This window comes from Canis lupus, chromosome 5 (genome assembly GCF_011100685.1).
Source record: "Canis lupus familiaris isolate Mischka breed German Shepherd chromosome 5, alternate assembly UU_Cfam_GSD_1.0, whole genome shotgun sequence".
Classification (NCBI taxonomy): domain Eukaryota; kingdom Metazoa; phylum Chordata; class Mammalia; order Carnivora; family Canidae; genus Canis; species Canis lupus.
The window spans coordinates 6,471,201-6,484,192 of record NC_049226.1 but is presented as its reverse complement, the minus strand read 5'-3'; the positions used below and the strand labels follow the sequence as shown (position 1 = coordinate 6,484,192).

The 12,992-nt window shown below is 35.7% G+C and overlaps 1 long non-coding RNA gene across 1 annotated transcript; it reads left to right on the top strand.

Moving 5' to 3' along the window:
• Nucleotides 1-1,894: 1,894 nt before the first annotated feature.
• LOC119871991 lies at nucleotides 1,895-11,973 on the top strand. The gene is made up of 4 exons (XR_005358829.1): nucleotides 1,895-2,031; nucleotides 6,068-6,109; nucleotides 10,513-10,679; nucleotides 11,775-11,973. It is a non-coding gene; the product is annotated as an uncharacterized LOC119871991 (long non-coding RNA).
• The last annotated feature ends 1,019 nt before the right edge of the window (nucleotides 11,974-12,992 follow it).

Sequence of the window (12,992 nt, the reverse complement as noted above, 5' to 3'; positions counted from 1 at the left end):
CTCTTGGCCACAAGATGGATAAAGAAGGTTAAATGACAACCATCTTCTAGTACTTGAAGGCTATAAAATCCAAGGTATAAAAATGAGGCATAGTGAAATAGTGTAAATAATGGGATGACATTTAGGGAAAAAGGAACTTGGGGAATAATAACTGGAAAAACTTCCTTATGTCTAAGATCAGCTGGATGATGAAATAGTCTCTGAGGGAAATGGTGGGAGACTTCAAGCTTGAAATATTTTGAAATTTGACTGGACTGAGCCCCAGAGGCCATACTATGGGATCATTTGTAGGGTTTTTTCTTCTTCTTCTTTTTTTTACGAGAAGGCAAAAACATAAGTTAATGTGTCTTTTCCACTCCGACCCCAACACCAAGTCACTGAATCAGAACTTGATACTGTGTTTCTTACTTAGATAACATATTCATTTTGGAACAAATGACAATAGCCCCAGGGGTGGTTCAGGCAGCCACATATGGTAGTTATTTTTGGAAGCTTTCTCCATAAGTAATTGTAGTCAACAAATAGTAATATTGATGCATTTCCTTCCTTATTTCCTTCTTTGCTTCCTTCCATCCCTCCTCCCTTCCTTTTTCTTCTCTTCCTTCCTCCCTCTTTTCATCCTTTGTTCCTTTCTTAACTTTCTCCTTTCTTCTTTTCCTTCCTTCTTTCCTTTTCCTCTCTGCCTCACCATGTTTGTTTGTTGGTCTTTTTCCAGAAGTGCATGATAGCTTAAACAAACATCTTTCCCCTTCTCTTGTCAAATTTTAAAGAATGAGTCAGACCTTAGGGCCTGAAATTTAAGTGACCACATTAAGAGTGCTTGAGAATAAGAGAATACACTTAAAAAAGTAGGAAGATCTTGTCAATTAGCTAATAGAAATGGGACATAAATCCAATGAATTGATGATAGTCTTTACTATGAGATAATCATTTTAAAATACAAGATATGTACAAAAAAAAACTCTTGAATTCAGTAGGAGTGAGGTCAGAGTGTCTGTTATGTAAGTGAAGAGCCTTCCTTGGTCCAGAATTATCCAAACTACCTCTCCACATATTTCAAATATATTATGTAATTTCTTAATTTTCCACTTGGCTTTGCTGTACATCAATTCACAAAGCCATGTCTTCCTGCTTCTATTATACTTATTTACCCTGAAATACAATTGGGAACAACTGAACCACAACGGTTCTTCCAGTAAAGAAGTTAGTGAGAGACAAGTGTGATCTTATGCAACAGTTACATCGGAAACAGCTGGGGGAAATAAGAGCGTGGCATAGCTGAGACCAGCCATGGGAAAGATATACCCAGGCATCAATCATCATGCTCAGAAAACAACAGTGCTTAAGTTTGTCCTGAGGGGGTGGGGTGGGACAGAGGGGGAAAGAAAGAGAGAGAGAAAGAGAGAGAGAGTTGGAAAATGCCCTTGCTGTTAGAGAAACATATGCGCTGGATTTATTTTGAGTTTAGATCAATAATCCCTGCATCCTCAGCGGGAATGGTGTTCTGGGAAGGGAAGTTTGTATGTGTGTTTACCTGCCTGCCCTAGCTCTCAGTGTGGAAACAGACAAATATTTGTTGTCTGGGTTGAAGTTTTCATTGGAAGGCATTTCATCAACAAAGTGTACGTTCAGCTACCCAAAAATACAACTTTTATATTTCCCTGGAATTTTCATCTCCAGAGTATCCTTTAGGCAAAAATACATAAATACATGTATCTTACATATAACATAAGTGTTATTTATTTTATATATACCTATAGCATTTTAATATTATAGTAAGTTATATGTTTTAATATAAATTACATAAAATGTATTTATATAAATTTATATTATAAATATTATAATGCTTGTATAACATATATTTCATATATGTATATTTTTTTCTTGCCATCTCCTAGCTCTTAGCTTCCTTCACAAGCTTAGAGGATTACCTGCATGATACTGGACATAATTCACATTTCATTGCATATGACACATGCAAGAAATTGACACAAAGTGTCCTCACCCTCTCAACCACAGGGAGAACAAAAGGTATGAGACCTTTCATATGAGACAAGTAATTTGACTAACAATAACAGATTAGTATATGTTTTCCTGTTGTAAATTTTATCAAAACTGTAGTAGCCCAATTGTAAGAGCAAACTAATCGCAATGTATGTGTAGCTTTTAACTTTCATATGTGGAGGATATTCCATGAAGTCAGAGTTTTTTTTTTTTTTTTTCTGCATATAAGTCTCTTTGTTGTCTTCATTTTTATTACTTTTGGGGAGAAAAAAGAAATCCAGCCTCTTCTGATTTGCAATCTTAGCTGCATTTTCTCAGGCTGTTATAAAGGGACTCCCATTCTGAAATCCATTCTCTAACATCTGCAAGACTTGTCTTTGCAGGAAGAAGCGTGGTTGCAGTGTTCAGTAATGGGGAGTGAGATACGTCTTAGCATTCTGCACATTTTATTAATTACCAAGTGGTAAATAGTATGCCTCTGCCCTCTATTTATAGTATAATTGAATGCATTTCACCACACTGACTGCACATCTGGTCAAATTGCAAAGCACATTTGCAGTCACCTTCCCTTTTTGAAATCCTAATGTATTACAGACTCCAGAAAGATTCTGCAGATAGCAGAAACAAAAGGCAGTGGAAAACTTCATGACAGACACTTCCACAGAGTTTCAAAGCAAGTGTCAATCTATGGGAAACTCTGGTGGACACAGAGACCTTCTTGAATTGAACAACACAGTAAAAGACTTTAATGGCAGTATAAATAAAAAATGCAATGCTAAAGCCTTTGGGACCTTGGTGACCAGCACCAATTAAATGGTGTTGGCAATGGTTTCCACTTCTTTGCACAACTATACATTCACATACATCTGTATGTAAAGTCCTGGGTTCCCACATGTGGATTCACAATTTGTAGAAGACTGTTTTTCATTAGTCTGGGAAGGAATTTGTTCCACCTTTTTTTTTTTTTTTTTTTTTTTTTTTTTTTTAGGATTTGAATTCCTTATAGGAAGAGAGTGAAAAAAAGGAATCTATCTGACTATTGGACTTGAAATATTTAAGAACCAAATAAAGTTCTCCAATCCAGAGAAACAACTGATCACAAACTACATTGACTAGTGATTTTCAAAATAATAAAAAATGTAATGATGACTACTTTTTCCCAGGATATGAGTTTCCTGGGCAGCATTTACCAAATGGGGATATAGCACCAGTACAAACAGTGCTTTTCTCACCTTTCTACTAAATATTTAGTTAGCTCTTGGCAGCCTCATGGTGTTTGTATTTACTAGTCAATGTTGATGGTTCCCAGAAAACATTTCTCAGGGTTAATTTGAGAAAATCTGCATTTTAGCAAACCTCATATCTCCGTATTCTCCCTGGGTCAAAATTCTGACTTTTCAGGTCAAAAATTATCAAAGGTTAACATGTCAAAAGTCTAAGTGGTTTATTAAATGTATAGACCCAAGCCACACCCAAAGATTGAGTCTAGATAGAGGTGAGAGATTCTAAATTTTTAATAGAAACCCTAGAGATATAAATGATCTATGGAATTCACTTTTACAAACACTATTGTAGAGATGCTTCTCTTTAAAAAATATATATATATATGTGTGTGTGTATATATACACACACACATATATATATACACACACATATATATACATATATATATATAGGAGTTTGATTTGCCAACATATAGTATAACACCCAGTGCTCATCCCATCAAGTGCCCCCCTCAGTGCCGTCACCCAGTCAATACCTATGCCAAGGATAGCTTGAATGAGTAACATTCATTCTGTTCTAATATGCAAATCAGATGGGAAAAGAGAGTTATCAGGGAAATAAATAACCTAGTACCATCAAGTCATTATTGAAATAAATGCAATCATATATTATATGACAATAGTGTGATATAATAGTAACATATCAAATAATTTTATATTCTTACAATAATATGTATTCCTGTATTGTTGCATCGATGAACTACCTGATAAAAATTATGAGTTGTGTACCTTCTATCACGTATTAAAGGTTTCACTATCAATAATTTGTGGAACTGAAATTTTTATTGGAAACCACAGCAAAAACGTGGTGCAATGTCTACATGTTAAAAACAGATTTGATTTTGTTATGCCATTTTAGCTCTGATTAACTGCACATTTTAAGTAAATTTAGTTTTTGTCCTAATAATCCAATAATCACCTCATTTCTATGTTTTTTTCTGTATCTTATTATTCTGCTCCATCTGTGTCCATAACCATCATCTCACTCCCAAGCCCACTTTTCTTCAATGAGTGCAATCACCAACAGAAGAGGGGAAAAACTTAATTTAACAGGAAAAAAAAATGATGCAAGAAAGGATCTAGGGTCCTCCAGATGTTTCCAGCTGAAGTACCAGCTGGCATTGTCGTTGTTTGTGTGGAGTAGAATCCCATAAGCCAATGAAAGGAGACAATCAGTTTTAGCTGACTCAAATTTTTTTTATTTCCATTTTCCTAACACAGATGAATCTGATGCAAATTGTTTGAAAATAAGAGCCTTACGGCTAAGTACATTACCATACTCTAATGCAGAAAACTAAATTTCCTGGTGACGTGATAAATGTCTGGAAATACTGCCTTCTAAAGGTTGTTAAAATCCTTGGCGGAATCCCAGTTAGTTATTTTAACCATTGGTGCTATTGTTGGTGCCACAAAAATTTAAATATCCCAGCTTTGTAATGTACCCTCTCCAAGGGGTTCAGAGGTCTTCACAAATACAAGAACAGTTGGAAAAAGTTCATACCACATCTGTCCTCACGCTCAGCAATGGTTACAAGGGATAGTTAGTAAAATAGTATGGTAGCCTTCTTAAAATCGATCTTAAGATGACAGAGATATGGTGTCCTACACTTGAGGAATAATATAATGATAATAACAAAATATCCAATATTTACTCAATGTTTATTATGCATGAAGTACTATTTGTGCATTATTTAATTCTCAACAAACTCTATGATTTTAGTAATATTATTAAACCCATTTTACAAATAAGGAAACTGGGGTCACAGAAATTTTAAATAACCTGCCTAAGTTTGCGTAGTCAATGCACTAGGTAGGAGTCACACCCAGAACTAATTCCAGAACCTCTGTGGTCCTAGTCACTTTACAGTATTAACTCATTTGATCCCAGTGTTTTATTGGGATATATCCAAGAGATATTGGAAGCAATAGAAAAGTTAAAATAGCAGAATACTGGGGTCCTTCCCTTGACCATTGTCAATATTAACCTTCGTAAGCCAACAAATGCTGTTAAGCATTTTCTAAGTGTCACTTGTTCTTTTGGAAGCTGAGGACTCAGATCTGAGTAAATAAGGTATTCAGAACATAATGTGAGAAAAAAAATCTTTATACAATGTCTTAGTATGTAGTACATTATATAATAGAAAGAGAGAGTCAAGTTACTAAGGAAGCTTCCATAGGAGGGGCTAATTCTGTGTGGGACTGGACGACTCAAGAAGGTCAAGAACTGGTCTCTAAGCAAAATAGGCCCATCTCTGCAGAGAATCTCATCTCTATCCTATAGTTCCAGATGACCCTACTGAAGAGAAGCTCATGATGTACACTTGGGAAATTCTCAGCAAGGGCCTCTAAATTCTCTACCCTTTGAGGAAAGTAGACTTGGAAGCATTTTGCAAGGTGATTTTTTTTCTCTCTTGCTTTGTTACTACCTACTCCAACATGAATCTCTTTTAAGTTTTAAACTACCAAAATCCAGGCAATTTTGCTGCAACTTTAAATGGGTATCGTCTGCTGAGGCTCCACCAAAATGGAGTCAGCTAAATACAGCAACAGCCTTTCATTGGTAATAGAAGGGAGAGATGGTTCAATGTATGTGGGAAAGCCCAGGAGCCCTACCTGAACTACTCTGGTTTCTGGTTTATGCACTACCTCCTTTACTGGTGCAGAGTCACTGAGATGGAAACCTGTCTTTTAGCCTTCAAACAATTCTATGCTCCTAACATTGAAAACCAACCAGACAGTTCTCTATCTGCCAACAACTAACAAGGCTATTTTCCTCACAGATGCTGTTCATTGATTGCACACAGTTAACAACTACGGACAAGGTATGGCTTTCTGATACATCCTCCATTGTCTAGAACTGCTCTGAAACCCAGCACACAAAGAGCTAGGACTCATGTCACCACATTGTCTACTCATGAAATTATTAATGACAACTTTCTGTGGTTGGGTGTTTGGCAAGGAGATACTGTTTTACATGTGGCCAGCATATATTTGGCCAGCAGACTCACAGTGCATTCTGTGCATAGATGAGCAATCTCAATTATCCACTGGCTGAGAGCAAAACACATCTCAGAGCCTCCACCCTAGCCCAGGATCAGTAGATCCATTGACAAGGAGTTTTATTAAAGACAAAAAGAATAGATATCAAATCTGGGAAAGATTTCAAACTAAGCTCATAAATGGCAAAGCTTTCTGTGAGAGTACAGCTCAGTGCAGTACAGGATAATTTAATAAGCTGGTGAAAAGGTTATGTTAGGTTTCAAAGATTTATGAACTGAATGTCCAGCTTTCACTGTGGCATTTGATGTCTCAAATTCTCTCAATATTTCTCTCTCTGTCCTGTTAAAATCTCTATTCAGGGCCCATCTTGAAAATCCCATGAAGAAACAAACTAAAGGCATTTATATTTCTTCGAAATGTGTTAGAAACCAGTCTGCACAGCATATAAGGACTTATTTTTCAGCCATTTCTGAAGTCACAGTGTCTGTTCATCCCACCTTACCACCTACCATCTCCAAGAAATCTCCACTCCCAATCTGGCTACATTTTACCCAGCAAGACGAATCAACTTAAACATCTCGGGAACCATTCCCCACTCTTATGTGGTTTTCGAAATCCTTACCTAGATTTTATTCTTGTGAAAAGTTTCAGAGATAAAATTAGCTATAGTATTCATAATAAATTAAGAAGAGATGGTGACAATGATAAAAGAGATGGTGATGGTGATAAAAACAGCACACAGTGATTGGTAAGGGTCAGCATTAAGTTCTTATCCTCATTCCACCACACATCCATTCCCTGTGGTCCAAAGCTCAAGCAATTCATTGTAGCTGAATTTCCTATAATGGAATTTCTTTCTTTCTTCCTTAGTTCAAATAGTTGACCACCATTCCTTGCACAACATAATTAGGAATATCTGGAATAAAGCATGAGGGTCCCACTGAAGTTAGCAAAGGTGAGGCAAGTTATTTCTCACTGTCCTAGAAGAACATTGTATAAAGGCCTTTCATTTAGTTTGTACATTATTTTAAATATACATTTAACAGTGAAGGGTTAATATAAAAATTATTAACTATTTATAAAGAATTTATTATTAAAAAAGGATGAAGGAGAAATTTAAGGTATACTCTAGGCTGAGATAGAGTACCCAAGGGAGGACTATGCTAGGGAGAAGGGTCTCCTCTGGAAGGCTGGGACTCAGATCTTGTTGTAGAGGTGTATCCAAAGCCCACTGGACGGTGGAAAGGTTTATTAGGTGTCCCAAGCCAGAGCTGGTGTGCAGTTGTCAGGATAAGGATGGTGGATAGGGGATCACAAGGAGGAACCCCCAGTACAGGTAGCTGCAGACTAACTCTGGTAGGCAGGGAATCATGAGCCTGGGTCTGGCCAGGGAAGAGACAAGATAATTTGCACAAAGATGCTGGGTTTTCTGGAAAGAAAAGTACACTGTCCCCATCACCACTTCTCACAACTAGAGTTTAGGGAGACCTTTAAATGCTGAAGGGCTTTGACCAAAGCCCAGGGGAAGGGCAGGACAAATTTGAGGATTAAATTTACATTGCTAAAAAGTTGAAGCTTGTTACCAGTACTCAGTGCAAGCACCTATGTGTTTGAGGGGATGCAAAGTTTCTTCAGTGTGTGGCTAATGCTAGAAACCACATTACTCTCAGACTCCCTGCCCCAGTGAACTCAATTTAAAGAACAGAGGCTGAGCCTGGTGAGACTGAGGTAAGCAGTGATGTGACCCCTGAGCACAGTTTCGAATACTGTCAATGCCCCATCACATAGGTAGGTCAGTGAGTACATGCTACATGCTATCAGAATATCGTATCATCAAGGCAGACCTAGCCAGCCATAGTGCTGGACTGAGTAGACTTGACTCTTCCCTCTACCTCTACCACAGGAAGCAGACCTGCCCCAACCAACAGGCATACGCAACACTCACACACATACACCAGCCTCAAATAAACCTGTCACACACTTGCGAGAAGGAGAAAGCCTAACAGAGAGACAAATTAGATTTTTTGGAGATATTTCTAATAAAACAAAAATTTGAAGTGAAAATTCTTTTAATAAGAAATACATTTACTAGGAGAAAAATCAAGTATTTCAAGAGAACTTATTATAAAAGGTCTCACTTCACGTCTTACCCCAAACCATACAGAGATAACCATATGATCAATTTTGAGATCTTTGGGTATACTTCAAGAGATATGCTCTATATTATTATTAATTATATATGTAATTATATACATATTTATATATACACATATACATATATACCTATTCTTGTATACCTATTCTTGTACTTTGTATATTCATATATATTTTTCTTATATTCATATATGTGTATATATATATATATATTCATCCTATCCTATTTTTACACAAATAGTAGCACATTCTATACACTTTTCTATATTTTGCTACTTTGTTTACTTTTCAGGTTATACTTTCACCAGCACTGCAATACTGGGCCTGTTTCTACAAGCCTTATCAGTTTGCTGGGCTGATAAATGAAATACTTAATCCCTTTGTTTTATTTTTTTAATTGCATTTATTTATTTGAGAGAGAGAGAGAGAGAACACAAACAGGAGGAGGGACAGGGACAGCAGACTTTCCACTGAGTAGGGAGCCCAATGCAGGGCTCAATCCCAGGACCCCAGGATCATGACCTGAGCTGAAGGCAGATGCTTACCCCATTGAGTCACCCAGGTGCCTCTCTTCCTTTGATTTGTTCATTTATTTTCTGAGAGTAAGATTTAGAACTTTTTGTTAGGTTTAAAATTGATTTGTATTTTTTTCTATGACTTTATTCAAGTCACTTTCCATTTTCCTATTGAGTTGCTTATTGATTATAGAAGTTTTCATCTGTGTTAGGAGCTCCACGTATTTTTTCCTATTTTTTCAACTGAGCTGCAAATTTCTTTTGGTGGGGTTTTATTATACAGTGATTTTTTTCATGTGTTTAAATGTATCAATATTTATTTTTAATACTGAGAAAGCTTTTGCATTGATAAGATTATAATATGTATTTTCCATTGGGTTTCTAGTTCTTTTAGTATCTTATATTTATATATTTAATCCAATTGTTTATTTGGAATTTATTTTGATGTAATAAATAAGGTAATAATCCAAATTTATTTTTTCCTATATGGGTAATCTATTTATCTAGTAACCCAAAAATTATTTTTCTTCCAAGTCAAGTTTAATGGTATATAGCTCCATATTATCTATCCTGGGAGTAAAATGTGCTTCTTAAATCTTCTATTTCAAAAAAATGTTTAGAATTCATTTTTAATTTCTTTTTGGAAGACTCCCCATTTTGCATATGTTAAATCTATATAAATGTCATCTTTTAATTATTTTAACAATATATTATCTTCATTTTATTTTGCTTCTATCTACCATTCTTTTCTTCTGTTCCCTTAAATGTGCCTTTCTACTTTGAGTTGCTTCTTCTTTTACCCTCAATCCTGTGATTAAAAAAAAAAATCCTGTTCATTTTTTCCTGAGTTTTGATACTTGCATTTCATTTCCTTCTAATGTATTGCCATTTCTTCCCTGAGGTCCTGTATCTTTATGTTTTTGTTTTATAGAATTGTGTTTCATTATTGTGATTTTTTAAAGTATAGCAAATATGTCTGTTGAATGTTACAAATTTGCTCAGGTCACACGATTCCCCTTTATTTTGTAGTGTAATTTTATAGAAAGAATATTAGTTTTTCTTAATTACTTATCTCTGATGACTGAAATAAGTTTTTTCTGCATCAGCTATTTTCGGGAAGATTCTATAGGAGTGAGCTAGCACCACTTCCAAACTAGCAAGAATTTTTATCATAACTATGGTAGTGCGTGAGCCCTTTATCCTTAGTTCTTTTCAGTCAATAAAGACATCCAGCTACAGGACTGATTACACTAAGTGCCTCATTTACCCTTATCCAACAGACAAAACCAACTCCATCTTTCAAATGGAAAATCCCTCAGTGGTTTCTTCAATTGATTGGAAATAAATAAAATAAGTATAGTTATAGTATATCCTGAGTGAGTATATAAGTCATATCATAACTGATATATATAGTTTTGAAAAGACAATCTTATATATGTAGAGAGTAACCAGCGTAGTCACAGTATCTCTGTAGACCATAAAATGAAGAAATTGTACTAGACTATTTAAGGGTTTCTTTCTTCCTTTATAAAATTCTATTTTTTAAACTATTCTAGTTCTGTCACACCATGGAAACCACCAATCATCAGTCACCTATCAAGTCTTTCAGGGGAAAAGAAGTGTCTTTTTTGTCTTCATTCTTAGGAAATATTCTTACATTAATAATCAATGAACCCATAGATTAATGGAAAGCCAAGAGAGATAGTCGCTTGAATAATGAAAGGTGAGTCTTTTGATGGTAAATTCACAACCAAATCTTGTACATAATGGTCAAAGTCCACATCAACTAAATGTGACTATCCAGCATTAGCTTCTTTACAGATGATGCTAAATTAGAACTTTGCCAGTATCATCCTTAATTACTACCAACTTTAGCCACTGTCTTTATCATTGACAACTCTACCATCACTGTCTCTTCCATCCTTAATCACTATATTTTCAATCATTTTTAATTAATGGAAAAGAGCCCTCAAAACATTTGTAACTATGTCTCAAATATGTAATATATATGCACAAAATATATTTTATTGGGCTTCTGTGAGAGAGTCTTGGCACTTGAAGTGATGACTTCTGCCAATGAAGAGATATTAAATATATTAGATAGTTTTCCTTCTTAGGATAGGATGGGGGTTAGGAGGGGCCATAGAAGTAGTTCCCATCAAACAAGAGAGAGACATACAAGCAAAAGAAGTCTTTAAACTTGGAACCAACTTATATTCTTAAATTCCTGACTCACCCAACATTAAACTAGCTAATGCCAGGATTGAAAGGCAAGAAAATTTTGGATAGCTCATAACAGTAATGCATAAGGGTCCCAGAGGATAGAGCATATCCTCTTCAGTATAATTATCCCAATACCACCATCTTATTCATGCACTCAAACTCAAAGGAACGGATATACAAATATAAAAGAGTAGCATGAAAGGTATCTTTCTAGTGATGGAAGAGTTCTGCTACCTTGATTGTGGTGGCAATTACACTAATATGTGTATGGGATAAAGTTACATACAACTACATATGCACCCACACATACACAAGTGCATTTTAAAATGATGAAAATGAAATAAACTCTATTGTCTAGCCAACAACGATCTGTTACTGTCAATTTCTTCACTTTTATATTATGCCATCACTAGAGTAAGATGTCATTCATTGAGGAAGTTGAGTGAATGATGCTGTGGGCCCTATATACTCTCTTTTTTTTGCAACATTCTGTTAGTCTATAATTATTATAAAATAAAAAGTATATTTAAAATTGTATAAATATTATTGGTATTCAATAATCAACATCAACATTAATTTTCAACTCCTGATCTAGGTGACTGCAAGAGTGAGACAGCTGGGAGAAGAGGGTTCCTCCATGGTGGTGCCACAGAGTTCTTTGGGAACACCATAGTACCCCCACTCATAATCTCAATAGACCTCCAAATCTGCTCCAAATAAATATACCCACTGAGCAAAGCCAAGGATGCTTTTTAACATCTTTTCCCAGGCCCAGCCCTGTCCTAGTTACATTGCTACCTTACTCTAAACCCTTCCGGAAATATCATTGTATTGAGGACATTTGGAGGAAACTTTCTTAATCTTATCCTTTTTTTTCTTTTTTTAAAGAATGGAGAATCTGATCATTCACTATCATGCTGTTATATATTTAACAAATACTTATTCAGTGACTTCCTCAGACCCAAATAGATCCAAAACTTGATGAAAAACAAATTGCTGGTTACCCAGTACCTAGATGGTAAATTCCACATATGCTTCTTTCACATAATATCCATAAGAATCTTTGCTAACTTATTGTTCCAGATTCATTTCTATCACCCCTTCATTGTTATTCTTGACTCTGTTGACTCTCTATCTTTGAATACATTCTGTATTCACCCATATATGTGTACATGTAGTTTCACAAATATTACGCCATCCTTTGTTCATGTTAATCACTGAGTTTGGAATGCTGTTTTTGCCTTTCTGGAATAACTTCTGCCCCAACACACACACACACACACACACACACACACACACACACACACACACTTTTGCATAGAAAACTCATATAAATCTTTTAAGACCAGCTCAAAAGTACTTCCTTTGACATGTTCCCTAACTAATTAATCCCTGTGGTACTTTAAAATGGCTACAACTGCTTTTCAGCTCCTCCCATCAAGAAGTGGGGACTATCCTCCTTATTCATGATTCTGGAATAGCCCAGTTTTGAGCTTTAGCTTAAGAGGTCATGTAGTTTTTGTTCTCATTGTTTTGGGAAGTTGTTGCCACTATTTTAAATAATCTGCTGGAAAGTCTGCATGGAGGAGAAATAAAATGCCCAGGTAGGAATCCCAGCTAATTATGTGAATCCCACCAGTTATGTGAATAAGGCTTTCTTGGACTATTTCTGATCCTAGCCGAACTACCATGAGTAATCCCAGGAGATACAACAGAAGAACTGTTATCAGAAGAACTGATGCCTAAGTCTAGATCCCAGAACAAAATCATGAGCAAATAAATGCCAATTTTTTAAGCCACTTAGCTCTGAAAT